Source organism: Bubalus bubalis, chromosome 6 (genome assembly GCF_019923935.1).
Source record: "Bubalus bubalis isolate 160015118507 breed Murrah chromosome 6, NDDB_SH_1, whole genome shotgun sequence".
NCBI lineage: Eukaryota > Metazoa > Chordata > Mammalia > Artiodactyla > Bovidae > Bubalus > Bubalus bubalis.
Window position 1 is genome coordinate 41967457 of NC_059162.1, and position 24891 is coordinate 41992347.

The 24891-nt window shown below is 40.2% G+C and overlaps 1 long non-coding RNA gene across 3 annotated transcripts in view; it reads right to left on the reverse strand.

The window, feature by feature from the left end:
* Positions 1-24891, reverse strand: part of LOC112585613 — a 124786-nt gene that overhangs the window by 21125 nt on the left and 78770 nt on the right. The window contains exons 2-3 of one of the 3 annotated variants that reach the window (XR_006551783.2): positions 22860-22974; positions 5999-6615 (exon numbers count right to left, since the gene is read on the reverse strand). This is a non-coding gene — a long non-coding RNA (uncharacterized LOC112585613). Of the gene's footprint in view, positions 1-5998; positions 6616-13165; positions 13608-22859; positions 22975-24891 lie in introns of those variants that run through there. The other 2 variants (XR_006641201.1, XR_006551784.1) reach the window with 2 other exon arrangements.

The following is a 24891-nucleotide window of genomic DNA, read 5'->3' on the forward strand; positions in this document are numbered from 1 at the left end:
TACAACATCATTTTAATCCAAGTTCGGAGTTTGCGATGTTACACAGACACAGACACATACACACACACACATATTATTCAGCTATGAAAAGGAAGGAAATCTTTCCATTTGCATCAACATGGGTAAAACTGGAGAACAAGTCAGTCACATAGAGAAAATAGGATCATAATTATATGTGGAACCTTAAAAAAAAGAGTTGAATTCATTGGAACAGAGAGTAGTCCATAAGTTAATAAAGGCTGGATCAGGGTGGGGGAGGAGAAATAAGGGAGATAGTGGTCAAAAGGTACAAAGTTGCCATGATTTAGTATGAACAAGTCTAAAGACCAACATACAGTGTGATGACTATAGTTAATGATACTCTATTGAATATTGAAACTATGGTAAGAGTAGATTCCAGGTGTTCTCATCACACACACACACAAATAAGTGTCTGAGGAGCAGCATGCTGATCAGCTTGACTACAATAGTCATTTCACTGTGTGCTCACTCAGTCGAGTCTGACTCTTTGCAACCCCAAGGACTGTAGCCCACCAGGCTCCTCTGTCCATTGGATTTTTGCAGCAAGAATACTGGAGTGGGGAGCCACTTCCTCCTCCAGAGGATCTTTCCAACCTAGGGATCGAACCTGCATCTCTTGTGCCTCTTGCACTGCAGGTGGATTCTTTACCACTAGTGCCACCTGGGAAGCCCCATTTCACTATACACGTGCATATATCAAATCATGATACTGTACACTTTAAATATACACAATTCTGTTTAAAACTATATTTTAAAATTATTAAGGCTTATGAGTCTGGAAAGAATGTTGGATCCTTCCCAGGAGACACATCAGCAGTGCTCTGTGTGTACCTTATGATTCATCTCCTCTCTCTCATCATCACAAAGAATCTTTATCTATCTTGATATTAGGGAAAAAGCCTCTGACTCACAGTATATTCTTCAAAATCTATCACTTAGGGCATAAATTCCACCCACTGATCTCAAAACTAAGGCCTCTGATGCTCAAATTCCAGGTTCTTGCAACTCATAAGCCAAGAATTTCAGTCTTGTTGTAGAGCTATGCTTTGAAATCCTTCGCTGGAGCTAATGAATGACCACGAATAAATGTAAGAAGGTCAAGAGTTCAAGGTAAGAAAAGATAGGGAGACATACATGTGGAAGCAGTTAACCTATTTACTGAAATATGTTAAGCTTGTAGTTTTCAGGCTGTGTTCTACATAACTCTAAGACATAAAATAATGATTCCATAAACATGCTTTTTAAATTGCCACATGATCCACTGATATAAACAGTGTGTATAACTTATTAATCAAAACAAACTACACTGAAATCTGCTTTTGTGTTGTTAGGATGAACAGTCTCTAGCCACTGAGCCACTGAAACCTCCCAGGAAGCAAATTGTTGGAGGCCTGTCAAGTCCTCTCTGAGAATCTCCAGAGCTTTCTCCAGGGACAGAGCTTTCCCCTGAGGAGCTGGTCAGCTGGGAGCACCGAGGAGATCATGGAAAGGGCACAGGAAGGACCACAAAACTGTTCTACTTGTGAAAAGCAAGAAAGTTCCACAATTTCTCAAAGCTGGTTTCTCACATGTTAACAAAAATAAAAGGAGCAGGGAGTAGAAATCCTGTTTCTCAGAATTATTTGAGAATCAATGACCTAATATGTGCAGTAGAACATACCACAGCGCTGTACACAAAGTGTTTAATGAGTGTCAGTCACCTGTCCTTGTCTTTCTTCTAACGAGTCTTCAAGCCTCATAGAAAGGACTATTCCAGCTCACACTGAATTATAGTTTCTACAGAAGCTACTCTATCTACATCCACATATGTGGGGCTATGAAAAAGGTAATTTTTGCGCTTACGTTCAATGCCCTCAAGTGCCTCTTTTCAGCTTCTCCTCATCTACCCCTGCCTTCTAATCTGGCAGTACCTTACAGACTTCAGACTAGCTTGGACTCAAAAACAACTGACTTCTGCTTCTGACAGTCCATAACAGGAAGCATTTTGATAGAGGCTAACAGACAGGCTGGCAGCATAATGGAGAATCTAGCGCAAGACTTAAAATGCTGCAGTTATCCGTCAGTCACGCAACACAGCATGTCATACATAAGAAACAGCTGCTTTATTAGCTTGATGGAGCAGCCCGCAAATAGGAAACGATAGGGTGCAGTCACAGTCTAGTCGCAAGAAAACATGCCATTGTGGGCCAAATCATGGGTGCCATTGACAATAATGCCAGAGATCAATTCTGACCAGCACACATTTCCTTATCAGGAAACCTCTGGGAGATGACAAAGCACAGGAGCCAGCCAGCCCCACAGGAGTGACAACCAGTGTCCAGACTGAACTCTTCTGTTGGTTGGTAAAAATCTACTTTCCTCCATGCAGGGATGCTACTAAATAAATATGTATCATGAATAAAAATAAACTATCAGAAGCCTATTAGAAAAGATATTTGAGGATTTGTTTCATGGCTTTAATCCAGGCATATTTGTCCCTCATCTTTTTCTGAAACACACACATTTCTGTTTGTGACATTACCTATCTTAGGAGTATTTGTTTACACATGCTGAGAATTGGAAATTAGTTAGCCAGAAAGTCAAAATGAGCAGATAGTATAAACTTCATAAGATAGTATAAAACTCATAACGCAGAAGAAAATGCAGGGAAGAGCCAAAAAGTTCAAGACGCCTCACCTTCTGAGCATCAACTCATTTCCTGAAAGGCAATCAAAAATGCACCATCCATACTGGTTTGAGAGTAGTAATTCCACATTCCAGCTAATAGAACATGAGTTCTATCAATTTTCTAATGCCTCTCATAATATTATTTTGACCTTTCCTTTTCCAACTACATTACTTATGTGGTTTCATTTTGTCCTATATAATGACTTTCTGATCCATAAGAATATCACAGAATAACATACTGCTGAAATCATCAAATTACTGAGCATGTGCTTCAGACGATGTCCAACCAAATTAAAACTGAACATTTCAAGGCGGGGAAAAAAAAAAAAAAAAAAAACTTGCTCAATGAGCTCAGTATTTCCCATCTTGAAATTCTTTAAGATAGTATTTCAAGTCAATTTTTATGTCCCTGCACAATCCAAATAATTTCCACAATTTCCTATTTCACTTTCCCAGTATTCATACAACATTAGATGTAACATTTACAAGAATCTACCACAACCAGTTAAGGCTGGCTCTATAGAAATGACCATATTTTCTGAACCAAAATAGGGCACGTGGGCTGACAGCAGGGCTGCTGCTGCTGCTGCTAAGTCACTTCAGTCGTGTCCGACTCTGTGCGACCCCATAGACGGCAGCCCACCAGGCTCCCCGGTCCCCGGGATTCTCCAGGCAAGAACACTGGAGTGCAGAGCACTTTATATCCAACCTATATCATTGAGTTAGTCCCTCCTTCATAAAATGAGTCCTCAAAACTACCACTGAGGTTATCTTGAGAAAATCGAAATCTGATCAAGCCACTCCCATGTTTTAAACCCTTTAAAATCTCTTCTTATAGGATAAAATCCAACTTTTTGTTGGGAAAACTAAGCTCCTAATAGCCTGGCTCAAGCTGTTCTCTCTCACCACTGCACCTTTCATCCAGCCATTCTGAACTTCTCACTGTCTTACCACAGTCTTTCCTAGATTCCATATTTTTACACCTTTACCTTTTCTCTGGAAATATTCTTCCCTAACACACACAGATAAGCACATAAGCACATCTACTTACACTTCAAGACAAATTCTTTCCTATGTTCTCCCATGCAGTTAGTTGTTTTAAAAACAGTTTGTGCATCTGTGCCTCTATCAAAGCATTCACCACATTTTATATCAACTTATCTATTTGTATATTTAGGGCCTCTTCTAAGCTAGAGGTCACAATGGTTTTAAATAAACCCTATTAAGGAATAACTAAGTTATAACAGTCTGCTGGACTCTGGAGTCTGCTTTCTCCTCGTTCTGGTTAGGTGGGTTCTATCATGACCAAGACAACCACTTGGGGGAGATGTTGTAAAGATGTTATCAGCATAAGGTGGGTGAGGGGATAGAATAGTGACTTTTAATAACTCTAAATCGTGAATATCTGTAATAATTCTTCCAAACCTAAGATGATGGGTGCAACAACAGAAATAATCAGCATCAAAACAGTCTAGTTGTTTAATCAATAAGCAGCGGTTGTAAACCAGAGATTCCATCAAGTTCTACCGTGTGGGAAGGCAGCATGCTTACAACTGTTCATTAGGCTGAAACCCCACATTAGATACAGCTTGGGTTTAATAGCTGGGAATTTTCTATCTCTAGAAAGCTAATTAGAAGACTACCACTCCCCTTTCCGTTGGTTACTAAAGCAGTTTAGGAAGTGTACCTATTAGAAGAGTGTGAGAAGTTAGAGAGGATTAATTTAGATAAGTGCTAATTCCAAAGAAGAGGAACAATAATAACAAAAAGGCTTTCTTTCCCTTACACAGAAGTTCACTTTGAACACAAAAACTCTGGGCAAAATGCTTTGGCCCAAATAATAAGAATCCTGCTGACAATCAGAGTCAACGGCGGACTGATGTCATGCCAAAGGACACGCATTGTGAGCCTTTAACGTAGAGTTCTAGGGCTAATTAGACAGAAAAATTATTCCATGCCAAATCCAGTTCCGAAGTCTGCATTTCAGCTGAAGAAGGTGATAACAGTAATGTGTGGTGTCAAATCTTCAGTCTCAGTCTAAGACAAGAACAAAATACTTTTAAAAGAATTCCTGAAGAACAGAAGGGAATTCAGCCTTACCTGCCTCTATTCAAAAACATTAAACAACAATAACAGACAAAAGGGTTGCCTACAACAAGCAAATCTTTCTTAGTCTCAATTTTCATCCACCTGATTTGCAAGTTAGTCTTTCCCCTCTCCTCCTGGCAGTAAAACAAGAAAAAACCTAAACCTCCTCTAGTCAGTTTCCAGTATAACGCAATACAGTGCCAGCCTTCAGCCTGGATGGGAGAGGAGTTTGGGGAAAATGGCTACATGTATATGTAGCTGAATCCCTTCACTGTTCATCTGAAACGATCACAACATTGTCAATCGACTATACCCCACTGCAAAATAAAAAGGGGTGTTTTTTTTTTGTAAATTAATTTATTTAATTGGAGGCTAATTACAATATTGTAGTGGTTTCTGCCATACATTGACATGAATCAGCCACGGGTGTACATGTGTTCCCCATCCTGAGCTTCCCTCCCACCTCCCTCCCCATCCCATCCCTCAGGGTCATCCCAGTGACCAGCCCTGAGCACCTTGTCTCATGCATCAAACCTGGACTGACGATCTATTTCACATATGGTAATATACATGTTTCAATGCTATTCTCTCAAATCATCCTACCCTTGCCTTCTCCCACAGAGTCCAAAAATCTGTTCTTTACATAAATAAAAAGTTAAAAAAAAAAAAAATACAGAGCCAGCCTTTGTTCCCAGAGCCTCAGATCCCACACCAGGCTGGGGAACCCCATGTGTACTCTCCAATGTCCATGGCTGGAACTTGGGAATGGTACCTTCAGTTGACATGAGCTGTTTCAGACTTGTCCAGAGTCTGAGGCCAGTTCTGTCCTGGGTGTCACTCATTACCCCTTGAGGATCCTGATCCTATTTTGCTCTAAGCCCCGGTTTCCTACTAAATATAATGACTTGAACTACGATTCTGTCCCACCTCTCCCTTCTCTGGAGCCTCCATGCCACCACAGGGATGATAACAGTTTTTTTCAGAAGTAATCATCTAAATCAAACCTAGGTCATCAAAAATCCACAGCTAAGAGGTAATTAAAGAAGAGGAAAAGGGTGGAATCAGAAAGCACTGATCATAGACAACAGTCTGATGAAAATTCTTCATCATCTCTAGACAGTCAAAATTATCAAAATAACAGAGTCATTACAAAGCTGCTCTTTCCTTATCAGTACACTATTTGAAGAAAATAACAGACCTTGTTCCTAAAGCATTCATTAAGCTCTGGAGTTCAGTTCTTCAAAAGTTCCACAATTTGTCTTTTCCAGTTGCCTCTTTCAGGAATCATTGAAAGTCATCTAGTGCCGATGTATGAACCAAATGAAAGTTATTCTGAGATAAATGTTATTCAGGCCAGATTATTTTAATGTCAAATAGGTTAAGCATAGTTTTTCAAAAATGTAAACATGGAAAACACACAGAGCAAGTTTAAGCAGCCCTTTATCAAATAAACAATGTGAGTTTTGGCCCATTTTTCTGCTGAAACAATAGAAGTCCAAGTGACACATACAGAGAAACCACCAGAGACCATAGCAGCATTTGAATCTCATACCCAGACTGTTTCACTTCCTTCTCACAATGACCATTCTGCCTGCCTTTATCCTAGTGAGAAAAGCCAAAATAAAACTTCAAAATCAGATATTAAAACACAAGATTATTTATAGATGCCCAATGTCTTATGACATGGTTATACAAGATTTGATCTAGTTCTGCATGACTAGGAAAATTAAGCATGAGGCATCTTCTTCAACCTACTTCTCTCATATCTGGAGTGGTTTGCTGCAACTCAGCACGTGTGCTTTCTCTTTGGTGGAGAAACAGAAAGATAGATGGCACCACCTGAAAAGCAAAAGAAGTGAGGTCTAAGCCTGTGGAGGCAGTTTAATCACCTGCAAGCAGTTTATCATTCAACATAATAACACAGAGCCTTAAAAAGTCCGCTCTGACACGCTCATTTGTCCTATAATAGAGCACTCACTGCATGGGAATTTAATATCCCAAATGCACTCAAACTTAGCTGTGCACAGAACGTGCCTATCGTCTATAAGCTGGAAGTCACAGTGCAGCCCACTTCGCTGACAGACACGACCAGTCTGTTTCCCACAGGAAGGTTCTCAACCCTGGTTAGCACTTAAGACACACTTGGACACCCAGGCCCCACCTCAGAATGCCCGGGACCAGGGCCTGGGAATTTTTCTCAAAGCTACGCAGTGATTCTGTCACAGAGCTGCATCAAGAATCGCAAGGATGCAGTGCTAACCTTTCAACATCATGGCTACCTCATTGTTCTGAAATTCGGTCCCGGGGCTGGGAGTATACCACCTTGCAGAAAATGAAGGCAGCCTCTTTTGTGGAGGATACATAATAGTTTTCCCTGTGGGTGATCAGCCCCCAGGGAAGCTTTCTGATGGGTTGTAAATCTCCCTCTTCATAGAAACAAGCCAGTCTCCTGGCTGTTCTGTACCTGATTAGTCTGGGACAAAATCTCTTGTTCCGGGCAAAGTAGGTGTTATTATCATCATTTTATAAATAAAGAAATGGAAACCCGAGAAGTAGAATGACTTGCATACTTTCATACTACAAACTTAAAAGTGGCTGCTTCAAAACAAGGATTAAGATTTTCTAATTCCAAGCTCTTTTCTGATTTTAAAATGTATTTTCTATTAGGTTAGTTCACATGTGAATCAAATCTCAGGGTTGGGAAAGCAGGATATCCTCTCTAAGAAAAATAAAAATCAGTTTATTTTAGAAAAGAGGTTCTCAAAGTTTGGTTTCTGAATGAGTAGCTTGAGAATCACTTAGGGATTTGTTAGAAATGCAAATTTTCAGCTCTCACCCAGAAAATCAGGACTTCTGGTTGTGGGCCAGCCCTCTAGGCAATTCTGAACATTTAAGAACCACTGTTTTAGACAAAAACCAAGCTATAAATCCTTCCCCCAAAATCTTGTTGAAATAGAACTCATAAAATACTCAAAGGTAAAGTCAGAAAGAAATAATAGTTTTGGGGAAGTAAACCAGCTTGATTGCCAGAGGTGGAGAATTTTGGCTGGAAGATAATCATTGGACAATTGTGGAAAATCATCACCAAATCTTTTTCTCTCTTGAGAAGAGAAGACATTTAAGTAAAAGTTAAGAGTAGTAGGCAGAAACATATATTTTAGTAAATATATTTCATTTTTGAAATAAAATATATTGAGTAAAGAAAAAATTCTCTGGCAAGGAAGATTGTTGTTGCTGTTCAGTGGCTCAGGAGTGTCCAACTCTTTGCAATCCCATGGACTGCAGCACGCCAGGCTTCCCTGTCCTTCACTATCTCCTGGAGTTTGCTCAAACTCATATCCATTGATTCAGCGATGCCATTCAACCATCTTGTACTCTCTCGCCCCCTTCTCCTCTTGCCCTCAGTCTTTCCCAGCATCAGGGAGTTTTTCAGTGAGTCGCCTCTTCGCATCAGGTGGTCAAAATATTGGAGCTTCAGCTTCAACATCAGTCCTTCCAATGAATATTCAGGGTTGATTTCCTTTAGGATTGAGTGGTTTGATCTCTCTGTTGTCCAAGGGACTCTTAAGAACCCTCTCCAGGTACTAGAGCTTAATTAGGCCCTCAAACTAGCAGAACAAATGAAAAAAAGACCCTTAGGAGAGAGATGGATAAGTTTATCAAATCTGTTTTCTTTTCTACTTGATTATACAGCCCAGCCTCCCTGGTAGTGGACTGTGGCCCCAGGATAGTCTTCTGACTATAAGTAGGAGATATGTATGCTAAAAAAACTGTCATAATTAGCTCGCTCGTCTCCCTTCTTGCACTGACCAACTAGAAGCAGAGGATTCAACAGAGCCTCTATGGCTTTAAGGGACAGTAGATCCACAAGCCAGAAGGACCCAGAGTTTATAAATCATCCTAGGGAATGCTAACTACTATACACCTACACAAAAACACTATAAAAATGAGACAAATTCCACCGGGCAAAGCCAGTGAAGTTTAAGGGTTATTACAGATAATACCCACCATATGTAATCTAAGTCTTTGCCAGAGTGATTAACACAAATGCATATTTAGCCAAAGCAGCAATGTTTCACACCAGGTTCTAAAGCCTGCACCTCAAATGGATATAGAGCAGTACGTATGGAATTCCCTGTTGATCAGAGTGCTCCCAGAGAAGGCAATGGCACCCCACTCTAATACTCTTGCCTGGAAAATCCCACGGACGGAGGGGCCTGGTGGGCTGCAGTCCATGGGGTCGCTAAGAGTTGGACACGACTGAAGTGACTTTGCAGCAGCAGCAAAGAATGCCCCAGAAAGTGTCAGCCAAACACACCTGCACCTTGCTTCCTCTGTTACCCCTCCCAGATAACACAGGGCCTACTATTCCTCTTCACCAGCAGCCCCTTCTGGAATTTGCCATTATATCCACACAGTGTTCAGAAGACAGAGAGGTGATCTATTTAGTCTGTATTTTAAGTCTAACACTAATAATTGACCAGAAAGATCATTCATGATGGATACATTTTCAGAAATCTCCACTCCTCTCCTCAATCCCACATTATGTTATGACTTCCCCATTTTCCCTTAAATGGGCTTCCCTTGTGGCTCAGTTGGTAAAGAATCCGCCTGCAATGCAGGAGAGCTGGGTTTGATCCCATGGTTGGGAAGATCCCCTGAAGAAGGGAAAGGCCACCCACTCCAGTATTCTGGCCTGGAGAATTCCATGGACTGTATCCATGGGGGTCACAAAGAGTCAGACATGACTGAGCGGCTTTCACTTTCACTTTTATTTTCCTTTAATGCCCTATATATTGAAGATTTCATATCTTTTGTTTAATATTCATTCATTGATTTAAAAAGTATTTGTTTAGTGGGAGATATAGACAAGGTATTTTTTAGTCTGTACTCAGCTTCTAACATGGATGAGTCTTCCCTTGGCTTCCATGACAAAAGTGTCTCTAGGTTTATGCCTCTTGTTTGGAACTTCCTCCTCTATCTGCTTTGCATGATCATTCTTCTCTATCCAGTAATTAAATGATGGAACTTCCTCAAGTCTATGTCTTAGCCTTTCTGTCCCCAATTTCTATATTCAGGCTATCATATCTACATCAACAACTTCTATTTTCACCTATTTAGATAAGTCTCCCAGGGACTTTCCTGGAGGTCCAGGGGTTAAGACTGTGGCTGCAATGTAGGGGGCCTGGATTCAATCCCTGGTCAGAGAACTAGATCCCAGATGCCACAATTAAGACCAGGCACACCCAAATAAATAAATATTATACATGACCCTCAAATTTGTGGGTATTTCTCTGGTACAGACTTTCTTTGGTGTTCCAGACTCACATAACCAATTGCTTACTAAGTGTATCTACTTGGATGTCTCAAAGGCATTTTAAAGAACATAACACACAATTGAATTCATTGTTTCCAGCCTCACAACACCCCACCTCGGTGATCTTCTTATTGGGACCATTATCAGTGAATGACACAAGCTTCCATTCTGATAAGCAAATAAGAAGTTTAAGAATCATCCTGGACACCTTCCTCTCTCTTGCCCCAATCAGTTCAGTACAGTCACTCAGTCGTGTCGGACTCTTTGCGACCCTGTGAATCGCAGCACGCCAGGCCTCCCTGTCCATCACCAACTCCCGGAGTTCAGTCAAACTCACGTCCATCAAGTCGGTGATGCCATCCAGCCATCTCATCCTCTGTCGTCCCCTTCTCCTCCTGCCCCCAATCCCTCCCAGCATCAGAGTCTTTTCCAATGAGTCAACTCTTCACATGAGGTGGCCAAAGTACTGGAGTTTCAGCTTTAGCATCATTCCTTCCAAAGAAATCCCAAGGCTGATCTCCTTCAGAATGGACTGGTTGGATCTCCTTGCAGTCCAAGGGACTCTCAAGAGTCTTCTCCAACGCCACAGTTCAAAAGCATCAATTCTTGCCCCGATAGCTACCCCAAAACCACATCTTACTGACTTGACTTACAGAATAGTTCCTGAATCTTTCTGCACTACATCTCTTCTACAGTATCCCAACCCAAACAGCCCACATCTCTTGCTTGAATGATGACATTGCTTTTCCTATGTAAACTATCACTAAATAGTCTACTCTCTACAATGCACAGTGATTTGTTTTCAAGTTGCAGATCTGATCACACCATCCTCCACTACTATTTAAAACTCATCAGAGGCTCTCCATCAATCCTAGACTAAAGATGCAAATGCCCAATACTGTCCACAAGATCCTGCCTTGGCTTGGATCCCACCTGCCTGTCCAGCCTCATCTCAGAACTATCTTTTCACTTTCCCTCTGCAAGCCAATCACACTGGCTTTTTTCTTGAATGAGCGTGTTCCCTCCAACCACAAAACCTGAAACACAGAAGTTCCTTGGTTTTAAACAATCTCCCTACTTGTCTCAACCTCTTTCACCTCTTCTTTTAGATTTTATCTCTCCTCATTGCCCTTTCTTGGGGATCCCAGGATGACCTCCATTTTACGGTTAATTACCCCATTACTAAGTCCTCCTAGAATGGCTCTATCTCCACACTAATGATAGCTGTAAATTTGCATTAAACTGTAGAATTCTTTGGTTAATGTCTATTGTCCTTGCTAAACTACAAGCAGCCCCACCTATCAGGAACCATGTCCACTTCTGTTCCATCATTGTATCCTAAGTCTCTCATTTAACAAATGTTTATGTGCCAGGAAATATTCTAGGTGCTTGAGTGATAACAAGAAAGGGAAGTTTCCATCTGTTGTGGTAAATACACTGTAGTAATAGGAAACAGAAAATATATTTTTTAAGATAAGAAAAATAACAGATAATAATAAATGCTATGTAGAAAATTAAAATAGGACCATATGACAGAATGTGACCAGATGTTTATTTTAGATTGAAAGAACATCATTTTTTTGGGGGGTGGGGGGGTTCCAATTAATTATTTTTTGTTGGAGTTTGTTGGAGTTTGTGTTAGTTTCTGCTGTACAACAAATGAATCAGCTATAAATATACATATATCCCCTCCGTCTTGAACTTCCCTTCCACCCACCCACCGCCATCTCACCCCTCTAGGTTATCACAGAGCACCAGGCTGAGCTCCCTATGCTATACAGCAGCTTCCCACTGCTGCTGCTGCTGCTGCTGCTGCTACGTCTCTTCAGTCGTGTCCGATTCTGTGCGACCCCATAGACGGCAGCCCACCAGGCTCCTCTGTCCCTGGGATTCTCCAGGCAAGAACACTGGAGTGGGTTGCCATTTCCTTCTCCAATGAATGAAAGTGAAATTGAAGTCACTCAGTCATGTCCGACTCTTAGCAACCCCATGGACTGCAGCCTACCAGGCTCCTCCATCCATGGGATTTTCCAGGCAAGAGTACTGGAGCGCGGTGCCATTGCCTTCTCCAGCTTCCCACTAGGTATCCATTTTGCACATAGCAGTGTATATATGTCAGAGCTACTCTCTCAGCTCATTCCATCCTCGCCTTCTGCTGTGTCCCCATGTCCAGAAAGAAGATGTTTTTGCGGTGGTGACATTGAAAACCTTAGTTAAGATTTTGCGTGACAAGATGAAACTAGTCAGATGAAGATTGCTGAGGAGAACCTTCCACGAAGAGGGAATAAACTACAGAGCAAAGGCTTGCAAGATGGGAGCTGACACCCGAGACAGGGTCAGGTGTTCATTATGAATGTTCACTAAATATCCATTGATTGCTGTCAGATAAGCAGGGCCCAGTGAGGGGACACTCATCTAGGCTTCTCTCCCTTAGGCTGAGAGAGCTGGAGAGGACAAAGGAGAAAGGTGCAGGTGACATGAATGGTGTCTGTTGCGGTTGCTGGTGATTGATAGATCCTCAGTGCTGCTTTCCAGGGAAGTGACGTGTGACACATTGATTTTTGCAATTACTGTTGTGAGACAGGGGTGACCGGTCATATTGACAAGAGTGATAAAGTAACTTGCACACAGTAAGATTCTGGCTAGGCTGAAGGAAAAGCTGCATCTGCTGTAACTACTACTGTTTTGCTCAAATTATAGCTGACTCTAAGACCTGGCTTTGAACTTGGCACAGTATGGTTAAAACTATTTTCTGGATTTAACTCTGGAGTAACAATAAAACTTTACACATTGAATGATGAATAAGACATGTTCTTCCCCAGGTAGAAAAGGGAATCAAAGGAAAGTACGTTACTTAAACCATCAGCCTTTTCCAAAAGCAAATGTTTCTTCCCAGGATGGACTGAAATATTTAAGGTTTCTAGAAAATATGGTCTGGAAAGTCCTTTTAAAGTTGTTCTTCAACTACATAAACAAATTGTTCTATTAAATAACAGCAATAACACCTTTAAACTATCAGGTTTCTTTTTTTTTTTTCCTAAATAACTGTTTGTGTGTGTGTGTGTGTGTGTGTGTGTTATAAGAAAGGGACTTTGGAAAATCTCTAAATAAAACTGCTTAAATGAAAGAGGTAGTGTGCTTTTCTTTTTGAAAGATAACTTTTGATGTCAGAACTTGAAAATGCTTCAGTTACTCCAGAACATTATCACGAATGAACTAATAATCAACCTTATGTCAACCAAATCAATTTATTTAATGACAGTCCCTTTGGGAAAGTTACTTATGCTTCCTGCTCCTCAGCATTGTATTCTGTAAGATGGTGATAACATTACCTCCCTCACATTTAGACAATGCCAATGACACCTATTCCATTGCTTAAAAGTAGAAGGTGTGAAGGTAAAGATAACAATTTCTATTAGCATGCTGCTGCTGCTGCTGCGTCGCTTCAGCCGTGCCCGACTCTGTGTGACCCCATAGACGGCAGCCCACCAGGCTCCCCCTCCATGATGTCTTCCTATAAGGAGAATAAGACTTTACAACTTGAAGGTAGGCAGTAGGAAATCCCTATGGATGAAACGCACAATCTACAGGGTACTGACATCACCAATCAGTTGGTTTTCTGAGAATATGACCTAGGAGGTTTTTTTCCATTCTAGCTGATCGTCAGAATCACCTGAAGAGTGTTTTCAGAAGTACAAATTCCCAAGGGAATCTTATAGTTAGCCAATTTGGGGGAAAGTGAGTTGGAGAATATATTATAATGACTAATACTCTAGAGTTTTTTCACACATTATCTCTGATAAAGCTCATGACAACTCTTACTGTATTGAAAAGAGAACAGAACTTGGAGTCAAAGGACTGGACTTTGGTTCCCACCTTGTCACTTTTTAGTGCACAAAGAACTTAACTTCTGTGATCCTCACTTTCTTCACCTATAAAATGGGAATTAAATGTAGTTATATCTGCCCTACATGCCTACTAGGTCTTTTATTAAACATCAAAGCAAAGTAATAAGTGAGAAATGGTGTCATTGTTGAGATGGGTTCTGTGTCCTGGGTGTCTTTATTAAACTGTAAAGCTAAATAAAAATGAAAGTTTGGGCATCTGAAAGAAGATATGTGTCTATATATGTATATGCAAAGATGTGTGTGTGTTTATGACAATATTAGAGATAATATTAGACAATATTAGCTGGACCAAAAACACTTTAGATGGTATTAATGGCATTCATTCCTTTTTTTTTTTTCTTCAAGATTTCCAATTGGTTGAAAGAATTCAGATTGAGTATTAAAAGAAATATCTCAGTTCTAAATCTGAATTCTGGAAGGAAATTCATCTTCTAGAATGAAAGACAATATCTATATAGTAAATTAAAGTACTGGGGCAAGCTGCTGTCATTCTTTAACTTTATATGTTGTCTTGTGAACTATTCTAAGAGTGCTTGTAATAAGAAACCATAATGGGATCCTCACCCCTCCTCTATAAAATAACTTTAATTTTGGTTGGTTTTACTTTAATATGTTTCATTCTTCTAAATCACCACCTAAATTAGATTTTAAAGTAAATGAGAGCACTTAGAAAAGAACAAAATTAAAAAGCCATGTGGTTTTTAATGCATATGCCACAGAAATGAATTTTTTTCCTACAGATACAGAATCAGCTTTCACTTATGAACCTAGATTACGGGTTATAAGACAGTTGCAATGGTTATGTGAAATGAGCATATAACTATAATGTCAATTTTAAGAAGAAAGTGTGTTACACTTTATCTGGAGAATAAACAGTGACCACTTACAGTCCAAGAGTAAAATATCCTATTATTTTCTTAACTCTGGACATTAAAAATTAGAGACCAGGTGGAAAGAGCAAGGACATAAAAAGGGCACACTCTCTGAGACCAAAAGTAATTCACATAAAATGAATAAGAGCCATTGGCACCCAGAAAACATCCCAGAAGCAATTAGGAGACAGTCCATTGAAAAAGTAGTCACTGTAAAATTGGATGTTAACATTGTAAGGATGTTTGGAAGGTATTTCAGTGAGGTAGAAAATGGAAATAGTTGAGTTTGAGGCCAATGTAGGGGCTACAGAGGAGAGTTGAAAGATAATATTTTCACCATGTGCTTCAGTCACATTCAATGAAAGATTTTTTTAAAAAATCCAAATTATGAAAAAGACAAAAAAAGGGATTTTTGTCAAGCTAATATACATCAATCAAAATTATTCCTACAGATCCATTCCCTTTGCTGTAAACCCAAATTTCTCAAGCTCTATCTTCTTATGCCATTTGGTTTCCTAAGTGAACCCAGATACAGAGAAACCTCAACTATAATAGGCAGAAAAAATAACTCATGTTGTAAATCAATATGAACTTTCTGAATCCAAAGAGGTCTCTCAAGAGTATGGTTAACATCAATAAAACTCACAGAGATCGATGAAACAGAGGATGCAGAAGAGTAATATAGAGCTAACTATGAAAAAATATGATAATCAAGAAGCACCAGCTACCTGCCTAAAATACACATGCAGTCACACGCACAAATACATGCAAAGAACACCTTCAAATCTGAGAAGTCTCTGGAAATAGATCTCAAAATGAGGATTGCTAGATTTAACAAATAATAATACAGGATTCTCAGCTAAATCTGGATTTCAAATAAACAACAAAAATGATTCATGTAAATATGTAATATTTATATATAAATAAGCCTCATGCAATATTTGGGACATATTTATATTAAATTATTTGTTGCCTATCTGAAATTTAAATTTAACTGGGCCTTTTTTATTTTATCTGGCAACCCTACACTGAAGTCTGTGTACTCAAGTTTTGAAAATACACCAAAAATTATAATGCTGTCACTTTAAACAGTCAACTGGCTCCAACAGTCATAACCCTATCACAGACTTCATCACCGATATCATATAATGGTCCCCTGATGGGAAATGAACATCCAGATGATCCTGAATATGAATATCTAATTTTTAAGATTATTATTAAATGCAAACACAAAATTTTTAAATTCTCATTCTGAGAATCAGAGATCATGTCCTCACACTCCCCCAAGGTAATCCTTGTACCATGGTGTATCATCAGTGTTCTGCAAAGAAACAGAGCCCTTGGGAGAGAGTGCTTGTGGAGGTCAGCAAGTTCAAAATCTGCAGGGTAAGCCAGCTGGCTGGAGATTCAAGGAAGAATTTCAGTTCAAGTTCAAAGGCTGTCAGCTAGCAGAATTCTCTCTTCTAGGGAGGCCAATCTTTTTCTAACAAAGCCTTCAACTGACTGAATGAGACCTACCCACATTATGGAAGGTAACCAGCTTTATTCAATGTCTAGTGATTTAAATGCTATCCTCATCTAAAAAGACATCATCACAGAAACAAATGTTTTACCAAATATCTCAGTACAGTGACCTAGCCAAGTTAACACATAAAATTAACCATCACACTCACTTTGCTCTACATCATACTATAGTGCTGCTGCTGCTGCTACTGCTGCTAAGTCGCTTCAGTCGTGTCCGACTCTGCGTGACCCCATAGATGGCAGCCCACAAGGCTCCCCCGTCCCTGGGATTCTCCAGGCAAGAACACTGGAGTGGGTTGCCTTTTCCTTCTCCAATGCATGAAAGTGAAAAGTGAAAGTGAAGTCGCTCAGTCGTGTACGACTCTCAGCGACCCCATGGACTTCAGCCTACCAGGCTCCTCCATCCATGGTATTTTCCAGGCAAGAGTACTGGAGTGGGGTGCCATTGCCTTCTTCATACTATAGTGCACTACATACCATATAATATTTCCCACCAGAATCACAGTGATCCTCATCACCTGGCTTCTCTCCTGATGCCCTAATCTATACACTGATTCTCAATCTTTAGTGTGTCTAAGTATAAGCTGAGAAGTTTGTCAATAATGAGATACCTGAGCTTCCCTCATGGTCCAGTTGTTGAGAGCCCACTCTGCAGTGCAGAGGACACCAGTTCGATCCCTGGTCCGGGAGGATCCCACATGACTCGAAGCAACTAAGCCTATGCATCACAACTACTGAGCCTGCACTCTGGAGCCCATGCTCTGCAATGAGAGAAGCTACTGCAATGAGAAGCCCACGCACCACAACAAAGACTAGCCCCCACTCACCACAACTAGAGAGAGCCCGTGCAGTAGTGAAGACCCAGTGACCCAGCATAGCCATACATAAATAAATAAATGTGTGCTCAGTTATTCAGTCATGTCCAACTCTTTGCAACCCCACAGACTGTATCCCACCAGGCTCCTCTGTCCATGGGACTTTACAAGCAAGAATACTAGAATGAGGTGCCATTTCCTACTCCAGGGGACCTTCCCTACCCAGGGATCGAATCCAGTTCTCCTGCCTGCATCTCTTGCATTGCAGGCACATTCTTCACCACTGAGCCACTGGGAAGGTCCAAATAAATAAATAACACTTAAAACACACACACACACACACACACACACTTGATATCTTTTAAAAAATGAGATACCTGAGCTAACACCTCCAAGATTCCCATATATTAAGTCTGGGGTGAGATCCAGAAGTCAGAATTTTTAATAAGCACCTCTTTGAAAATATCACTATATTGAGTACAACTCAATACAATGTAGGAGTTTCATTAGAGCAAGTATGTGGCAGAGTCTTACACATCACTGTTGAGTCAATGAAGTTCCATGTTCTTCACATTTATATCTGCAGAATCTATAGTTCTTTATTCAACTGAGCATTCCACATGCAAAAAAAAAAAAAAATCAGCAAAAACACCAGTGAGAATCCCCACTACTCCATTCTCTCTACTAGCTCAATCTTTTTCTAGCCTAGCTTAAAACGTGTCTGGACTATAAGTGTCCAGTAGGTTTGTCCCGGGGGAGAGGGACTCAAATTATTCTTGATTTGGAGTCCTACACAAAGATCCTGAGTGGAGTCATTGACCAAAACAACAAATTCAGGTAAGACCTGTAAATTTTTTACAAGCAACATCAAGTTTTTAAATTCAGGCGTATTTCTTTATGGTTCCCCTATCCTTTAACAAGACTTCATCTGCCTCATTTTTATGATGTTAATACATCTTAGAACCAAGAGGATAATGAGTCTTCACATGAGAATTCTGATGGTAACAGTAGTGACATGTATTAGAGACTGTAAAGGGCCTGAGATTTTAACCAACTTGTAGACGAACAAGTTTCATGGATGTTAGTGAAGACATGAGTAACCTAGTTCAGAGACAGAGGACCTCATGGCACATGGGGCAGCAGGCAGCATGAGTATTAGCATATGTTCATCAGTTCCACTTGCCCCCAAGTCCCCAAAAGTGATATGGATGGGCCCAGATGAGTGTGTACATATACAGAGAGTTGTCTTTTTTTCTGATTGCACTGGGTCTTCATTCCTACACACAAGCTTTCTCTAGTTGTAGAGATCGAGGGCTACTCTCTTGTTGAGGTGTGCAGGCTTCTCACTGTGGTGGCTTCTCTTGTTGCAAAGCACAGGTTCTAGGTGCATAAGCTTGCAGCATGTAGGCTCAGTATTTGTGGCACATGGGTTTAGTTGCTCTGTGGCATGTGGAATTGTCTCAGACCAGAGATCAAATCCATGTTCCCTGCATTGGTAGGCAGATTCTTATTCACTGTATCACCAGGGAAGTCTGAGAGTTGTATTTTAAAAGAAGAACCCTAAACTTAGGGCTCCAAAGCCTTTTCTAATGGGCAATAAGTATATTTGTCCTTTGCTCCAGAGAGAAACACTATCTCTGTGTTCCAATGCAGGATACATGAGAGGCACAGGTTCAATCCCTGGGTCAGGAAGATCCCCTGGAGGAAGGCACAGCAACCCACTTCAGTATTCTTGCCTGGAAAATCCCATGGATAGAGGAGCCTGGTGGGCTACAGTCCATGGAGCCGCAAAGAATTGGACATGACTGAGCATGCATGTACGCACACACATGCCACCGTAATTACATCCATAAAGGCCCCATCTCCAAATGCAGTCACATTGGAGGTTGGGGATTCAGCATGTAACTTTGTGGGAGAGGACACATTCACTTCATAATACCAACCTATCTCTTTCTACCAAGAGTCAACTCAGTAGGATTCATATAAACATACTAATATAAAAGAATTGGCTGTGTTCTTCAACATGAGACCAATTCTAACACTATGTCATTCCTGCTTCTGGCCATGTGGGAACCCAGAGAAGTAGAGTGGCCTAGAGTCCATGTAGCTTGTCATCTCCAGTCACTTAGTGGTGACTCCCTGGAGCACTATGCTGCTAGCTCAACTACAGGGTCATGATCTGCTGTAACACCTGCCAGGACTATGGCCACACATTTGCATATACCTACCATGGACATAAAGGACTCTTAACAAAGACATGAATACTTATGCCATTACCCTAGTCTGTTCATCCAACATAATTCTTTTATTATTGTTTCCATCAGCAAAAATAATGGGGATAAGCTGGGTAAGTTATTTCTTCCCTTGCAAAAATACGCAAGCACTAAATATATGATAGGTATTTATTATGGGATGTAGAAAGATGTTCGTGATGGATTTATTATGTGAAAAGGTAAATTTCTAACTATATAAAATATGATCACATTTTTAAAATATAAAATATTAAGAGAGTATTTACAAATGTAAACAAAGCAAATCAGAGTTACCTTCCTTCCTCCTCTCTTTATTTTTCCTGTCTTCTAGTCCTTCCTGGGAGGAGTTTTGCTTTTGTTATGCCATTATTGTTGTTGTTAAAGTCATTTTTTTATTCCACTTTATTTTGTTTGTGTCTTTTTAAGATAGGAAAAAAAGAGACAGAGAATCTGTTAACCTAGTAAGGTACTGGGTTTATGCTATACAAGGCAACAATATAACCAAAGTGGGGGGTTTTTTTGCCCTGTAAATGTTAACTCTGTATAAAGTTCCTTCTAAGAAAGATCAGGATGAAAGGTGCTAGTACCACCTCTCCAAGGAGGGGAAGTCAATCAAACAAATAAACTAGGTGAGAGAGAAAGAAGACAAAAAAGTCTAAGATACAAGAAGAAAGCCAAAGACATGGGAGCAACCTAAGTGTCGATCAAGAGGTGAATGGACAAAAATGTGCATGTGCATGAATGGATAAAGATATACACAATGGGATACTACTCAGCCATAAAAAAGAATGAAATTTTACCATTTGCAGCAACATAGCTGAAACTGGAGGGCATCTTGCTAAGTGAAATAAGTCAGACAGAGAAAGACAATTAATATATGATATCACTTACACGTGGAATCTGAAAAATACAACATACTAATGAATATAACAAAAACAGAAGCAAACTCACAGACACAAAGAACAAACCAGTGGTTAACAGTGGGGAGAAGTAAAAGAAGAGGGAAAGTATAGGGGTAAGGGATGAACCCCTGGAGTAGGAAATGGCAACCTACTCCAACATTCTTGCCTGGAAAATTCCATGGACAGAAGGGCCTGGCGGGCTGCAGTCCATGAGGTCACAAGAGCTGGACAAAATTGAGTAACTTTCACATTCAGGGGATGAACAGATACAATTATCAAATATAAAATAAACTACAATGATCTATTGTACACCACAAGGAATAAAGCCAATATTTTATATTAACTATAAATAGAGTATAACCTTTAAAATTATAAATGCCTATATTGTAGACCTGTAACATATAATATTGTATAGAACCTATACTTTAATAAAATTTTTAAAATGGAATTTTAAAGAACAGAAAAAAGGGAGGCAAGGAGGCCAGAGAAAGTCCATCGGAGGCAAACCTGGATGGACTGACACATAATCCCAAAAAGAAGCAGAGGATCTTCCTGTTTCCCCTCCAAACTCGGGATGTGTCCTGAACATCTAGCAGTGATGGTTTCTCAAACTTAATAAAAATAAATATCCTCATATTTATTAAGTTATCCTCATATCCACACCCATAACTAAAGGGTGTGTGTGTGTGTGTTTAAATGTCTAAAAAAAACGTCAGAGGGAATATATACTACACTGTTAACAGTAGTTATCCAAGAGTGGTGAGATTATGCATAGTTTTTATTATTTTCATTTGTCTCTATTTTCTAACCTTTCTGTACAACAAGCATAGAGAGTTTTGAGTAAAGATTTTTTAAATTACAGCTATGATTTTAAGAGAAAGAGAGAAAGCCTGCAAGGGAGATTCAGACAAAGAAGAAACTCTGATATACTCTGCATGTTCCTTTCTGCACAGCAAGCAATAAAGCATGTTATATACTTCTAGAAACTACTGAAGCTGGGAGGGATTGGTGATAGAGTCCCTCACCCCCATTGTGCGGGTGAAGGAACTCGGGCCTAGAGGTGTCTAGCAATGCACCCAGTAAAAAGTCACAGCAGCAGAGTGGGGAAATAGTTCAGATTAATTCATTCTTAACCCAGTACTTTTATTAGGTACCTGGAGAAGCAGTATCATTACAGTTTAAAGTTCTACAGTGTCTCTAATTAGGTCCAAAGATAAAAATGTGAGGGGTTTTTGGCCAAAGCAAAAGAATGGAATCAGCAAAGCGTGAAGGTATTACTCCAATCAATTTGGAGACACCTTCCAGTCAGTAGCCAGTCTCCCAGGATGCATCTATAACATGCCCCTCCTTTAGTTAAGTGCTAATTTCTACACTATGTTCTCATCCTTTATAATACTCTCTCCTAAGGGAAACCTGTCCTGGGATTGATAATAAGTGACCTTCTTATCCCCTCTCAACAGAGTGAAAAGGGTACAGTGCAGAGCAACACAATGTTGTAAAGCAATTATCCTCCAATTAAAAAAAAAAAAGGTGAAAGAACATTATTATTAAAATTCATAGCTTTTTTCAGTGTCACTTTTAAAATGTACCTAACTGACACATAGACAACATTTTTACCTCTTTTATATTTACGAATAGAGCTTTAAAGAAATGTTTACAATAACGCATGCCTCCAGCCTGCCTCAGGCACAATGAATGTGACAGTGCATACAAAGATCTTAGAGTTCCCTGGACACGGACAGAGACGCACACAGCAGTCGCCTTGCCCTCATGAAAAGTTATCTGCTGAGCCTGGCAAGACCCTGAACCTTAAAGTAACTTTCCTGTGTTTCTCAATGAGATCTAACCCTATTTGTATTTCTCAAATAGGTACAGAAATCGAAACCAGGAACCAGTAGTTTGGGGGGGAATCAAATGCCAAAATTGTTCGGCAGTGTGGGTAAAAAATGAGTTGAGAAGTACAAAGAGGAAGCTCTCCGAAAGCAGAGAGTATAATTAAGTCAACTTTCAAATTTAACTTCTTTCTTTCCCACGTATTTGAAATCTGCTGTCTTTCCCATAGACCTGCAGATGGTGCCTCGAGGGTGGCTGTCAGCGACCTCTGAAGAGTGAGACTGGAACTGAAACCCACAAGCCTTGCACCTGTGGGGTCAGCTTCATTCATAGTCTTGACCTTGCTGATTTCCAACATCTCCCCCAATAAATGTCATCCCCACAAGGGACACTTGGAACATCACCGTCTCTTTAGTAGTCCAGTTTTAAGTCTTGCTCAAAGTAGATTTAGGGCAGATATTTTAAGTCAGAATTCTATTTAGTGAAACCTGAGATGGATACTTGCTGAAAGACACAGCTCATCCAGGAAAGGAGTTTAACTATTACCTTACAACTTGGGCTTCAGGTAAAATCTTTTGTTGTTTCAAATGACTTAAATTGCCACAAAATCATTGCTCTACCTTTCCTCAGATTCCATCACCTTGATTTTCCCATTTTTACCTGGATAAGCTTGCAGAGGACACACAGGTAAGGTCAGGTAGAAGCCTTATTCCACGTAAATTGCCATTTTCCACCATAGGAGCTGTCCCCATGTACAGAAGAAATCTGGTGAATCCTGTGAATAGTGAAAATATTAGATCCCATCAGTGGTGGGTAGAGGAAAGCTGTGGAGTAGAGGCAGAAATACCAGGAATAACTAAAAAGAAAAAGGACACTGAGGTTTGTCCACAATAATTATCCTCATTTTACAGAATAAAAAAACGTAGGCATACAGAGGTTAACTTGGCCAAATGATACAACTAAATTATAAAGATTCCTATAAATACTTTTTCAATATGTGAATCACATTATAAATCTTTTGAAACATTTAGTATTACTAAGTAATTATCATTCAAACGATTTAGGAACATATGCTTTAAGAAATAAGGAGTTGATCTTTTTGAAGAAGGTTTTAGGCTGGCAGTGAATCCAGATGACAATTTTATAATATTTAATAACAGCAGCTCTTTGCATAGTAGAAATAGTCCTTACTCACAAGATAAACTTAGTTCCAGGGCAAAGAAGAATGTTTTATTTAAACTCCAAAAACTTTGGAGTACCTACTGCAAACTTCTCCCCCTGCTGAGCTGGTATGCCACAGAAACATGTCCACACTCTTTTTTTCAAAATTCTCAAAGTCTAACAAGGGTGGAGAGAGAACCAACTCTAACGTATGTATGTGCACAGTTGCTCAGTCGTGTCTGACTCTTTGTGACCCCATGGAATGTAGCCCTCCAGGCTCCTCTGTCCATGAGATTCTCCAAGCAAGAATACTGGAATGGGTAGCCATTGCCTTCCCCAGGGAATCTTCTAGACCCAGGGATTGAACCCGCATCTCCTGTATTGCAGGCGAATTCTTTATTGTCTGAGCCACCAGGGGCTTTCCTGATGGCTAACTCTAAGGTAACACAGAGTAAAGAAGTAGCCAAACAGAGCTACAAATAAGGAGCATGTGGGACCCAGAGGAAGTAACAAGATGACCAAAGAAATTTTAGAACTATTTGTCCAACATTCACTTTTCAGCCACAACCACAGACTTAAGCACCCGTCTCCTCCTCCACCCACCAAAACAAGAGTCAGCTATAATTACAGGATTGAGTCCGAGATAAATTTGGCCCCTAGATGGTGCTAACAAGGTGAAAATAATTAGAGGAAATTCTTGAAAGTTTCCTGAAGGAAGGATAGACGATCAAAGAACAAAGTAAGGCAAGGTAGGGCTTGGTGGTGTCTGGCAGAAGACAGAATGGTTCAGGCCTGTTGGATACCAACAGGAAATATCAATTTAAAAGAAGGAGAGGGGAAAACAAACAAAAAGCAACCTGGTCAAAACCTGGTTTAAGCCATTTGATCCAGCGATAAATGGAGATAGAATAAAACCATCAGAATGAGCAAAATGAAAAACCTAAACAGCACAATGGGGCTTCCCAGGTGGCGCTAGCGGTAAAAAAACCTGCCTGCCAGTGCAGGAGACATAAGAGACATGGGTTCGATCCCTGGGTCAGGAGAAGGGCATGGCAACCCACTCCAGTATTCCTGCCTGGAGAATCCCCATGGACTGAGGAACCTGGCGGGCTAGAGTTCACAGGACCATAAATAGCTGGACATGACTTAGCACACAAACAGCATGATGCTCTCATCAGCAGCAGTTTTCTGAGAGCTTACTATTTGTAGACTGTTACGCTTCTTGCTAAGACTGCAAGGCAGACAGAATTCATCCTTTGCACCAAAAGAACATACAGTGTAGTTAGGGACACAGGAAATGCCAAATAAGAGTTATATGAGAAGTAAGTGCTTTGGGACACAGAGGACAAAGTAATCAGAGACCCAGAGGCCAACACGCAAGCAAGAAAGAGTCTATGGTAAAGGAGGATGAGACAGCTGGGACTCGAGAGAGAAGTAGGGATATGGGACACTTTATAGTAAAAGTTTAAAAAGAGCAATTTGAGATTGTATCAAGCTGCTGTGAAGATACTCAAGTGAAGCATAATATTCT